The following is a 3,048-nucleotide window of genomic DNA, read 5'->3' as shown; positions in this document are numbered from 1 at the left end:
TATTTCTTGGACTTGTCTTGGATGGTTATATGTTCTTTCTCTATAATATCTAGGCTGTCTTCAATCCCTGAGATTCGATCTTCTGCATGGTCTAACCTGCTGTCAAGACTCTCTACTTTGTTTTTTTATCTCTTTTCCTTCTAATTGGTCACTTTGATGGCTTCAAGTTCTTTGTTGAAGCTCTGTTTTAGGTCTTGTATGAATTTCTGTACTTCCTTAATTTGGTGTTCAGTGTTTGTTCTCAAATCACTTAGTTGATTGGTTATGGTTTCTTTGGACTCCCATTCCTTCTGTTGGGTTCCATTCAGCATTCCCTTTGTGGTCTCCCTGACTTCCTTCAGCTCTTTGTTAATGGATTCCATGAATGCCTTTAGTGATCTTTGTGTATTCTCTACCTGGTCTCTTAATTCGTGAATTACTCTTTGATTAGTTTCCTCCCTTCTGTGGGATTCCTGCAGTTCTCTTTGAGTGTTCTCTGCCTGCTCACGCCATTCCTCCCTTTCTCTTTGAGTATTCTCAAGTTGTTCACGCAAATCCTGTATCAGTTTTTGAGAAGCTTCCTCACGCTTATGATATTCCTGTATAAACTTCTGGGATGCCTCCTCTCTCTCCCTATCACGCTCATACAGAGTCCTTTGTACATTGTCAAACTTCTCATTTATCATGTTTGCTATTAATGTTTGTAGAGCTATTTGGGAACTCTCCTCTGGATTATTCTTTATCTGTTCTAATCCCTGATTATCAAGGTTGGGAATTGAGATACCCGAATTTGCCATTATTCTTGTGTTTTTCCGAATTACTCGGCCCATTTGAGATAAAGATTGCACCAGTTTTGTGCTAGAACACTATCTTAAGGCAACCATCAACTAATGTTTGCTATAGTACAGTCAATAGTATACAGATACAATCTAGTTCAACAGATACATCTATTCAACATCAAACGACTATATGTTAAAGGACTTCGAACCGCAGAAAAGAATTTGGAAAACCAGAAATTATTAGGATTAGGGAGAGATGTGGGTAAAAAATAGGAGTAGATTGGTGTGGGGAGGCACAGGGAGAGTTAACTATGTCCTAATCACAGTGCAGGAAATGGGTTGGGTAGGATGCAAGTAGAGAGAGAGAGAAAAAGGAGAGAGGGAAAGGGGAATGAAAAAAGACCATAAAAAATATAAACGTAAAGATTAATGTTATTATAGAGAATAAAAACCATCTATTTAGAGAGGAATGTGAATATGTTGAGAGAAAGGGAGAGACAGAGAGGAGATGTGAAAATCTTTAAGGATGGGAAAGGGAGAAGAAAAGATCAGAAGTTCAGTAGAGCTAGACAAAAAACAAAAAGATAATTAAGAAAGAAAGAAAAAGAGAAAGAAGTCAAGAAATGAAAGGAAATCTCTCATTCACGTATTCCTAAAATAAAAATTATAAGATGAGAGAAAAAAAAAAGTTACTGGAAAACAATTATTTTTTCAGAAGAGGAAAAATTAAAGATTAATAAAAGTTTTAGAAGGGAAAAAAAAATATATATATATATATATAAGGTAACAAAAAACAAAAAACAGGCAAAAAATAGAAAAGAAGAAGAAGAAGAAAAAAAAAAGAAAAAATAAGTCTTTTGATTTTTTTTGGGGGGGGAGGAGTGGGAAGAATCCTGTATCTCCCTTTTGTCTGCAAACAGTCTCTTGTTGGAGTCTCTGGTCAGCTTGAGGTCCTGTGGCTTGATTGGTTTCTTAAGTCGGTTGGTTGGAAGAGGCAGAAAAATGCTCTGCTTTACCCAAGATTTTGAGATCCCCCTCCCAGGTTAGTTTTCTGGGAGGGTGGTCTGCTTTGAGAGTCACAAAAGAGGGGGATGTGGTGATGAGGCTAGGTTCTGGGTAGAGTTGAGGCCTTTCAACAAGCAGTAGCTTTTCCCCGGGGCTATTTTGTGATAAAGCTCACAGCGCCCAGCCTGGAGCCATTCTCAGGGTTTCTGTTTTTCAATTGATTGTGGTGGCTGCTAGAGGGAGGGGCAGCCTCTGGCTCTGGTTACCCATTGAGGCAAGGCACTCGGATGGCTGGCGCCTGAGCTGGGTGACTTTTCCCTGGATGAAGCTGAGTCTGGCAGGTCACTTTGCCGTTAAGTTCTTGTGACCTGCTAAATGACTCATTTTATTCCAAAGCCTGAGCTGGAGCTAGCAGCTCCTCCGAGCTTTGTCGGTATCCAAGATGGAGATCACCGGTGCTGGGGGAGGAGGGGTGGCCTTCCCTCCTCTGCTCCCTGAGGAGTGAGGACGTCGGGCTTGTACTCACGCCGAGTCTTGGATCCTGGGTCGTCTCTGGTCTGCAAACAGCAGGATGAAGATGTTCGCTCCTTGTCGGTTCTTGTTGGTGTTGAGTAGAATCCGCTCGTCTGCTGCGTCTGGCTCCTTCGTCCCGGACTCTCTGTGTCTCAGGTATGGCCCCGCGTCGGTGGTCGCCACCGCGACCCCGCCGCCGGAGCGGCAGCTGATGCGTTTCCTTGGCTTCCCCTCTCTTGTCTAACTCTCTGTCCTGTGATGGCACACTTGGTGTGATTCTCTTGCTTAGGACTGTTCACTGGAACTCTAAAACTACTTTCTATGCGAGAGCTTGTTCAGATTCCAGCTTCTCCTCCGCCATCTTCCCGGAACTCCCCCAGTCCTTGGTTTTAAACTCATGGCCTAGACGCTATCCCTGAGCTTTAGTGCTCAAGGCTAGCACTCTACTACTTGAATCACAGCTCTACTTCTGGCGTTTTGGGTGTTTAATTAGAGAAAAGTGTCTCATATAGACTTTCCTGCTTGTAATTGTGATTCTCAGAATTCAGCCTCCTGAGTACCTGAGATTACTGGGGTGAACTACAAGCTACCTCTTACCTCTAACTTCGGCCCTCCTGAGTCCCAGAAGAATATGTCTCACCAGGCTCATTTTTTTTTTTTTGCCAGTGTTGGGGCCTGAACTCAGGGTCTGGGCATGTTCCTTAGGTTCTTTTGCTCAAAGCTAGCCACAGTGCCACTTTTGTCTTTTTCTGTTTCTGTGGTACTGAGGAAT

This window comes from Dipodomys merriami, unplaced genomic scaffold (genome assembly GCF_024711535.1).
Source record: "Dipodomys merriami isolate MVZ:Mamm:240054 unplaced genomic scaffold, mDipMer1.0.p SCAF_404, whole genome shotgun sequence".
Classification (NCBI taxonomy): Eukaryota; Metazoa; Chordata; class Mammalia; order Rodentia; family Heteromyidae; genus Dipodomys; species Dipodomys merriami.
Note: the sequence above shows the minus strand (reverse complement) of the source record.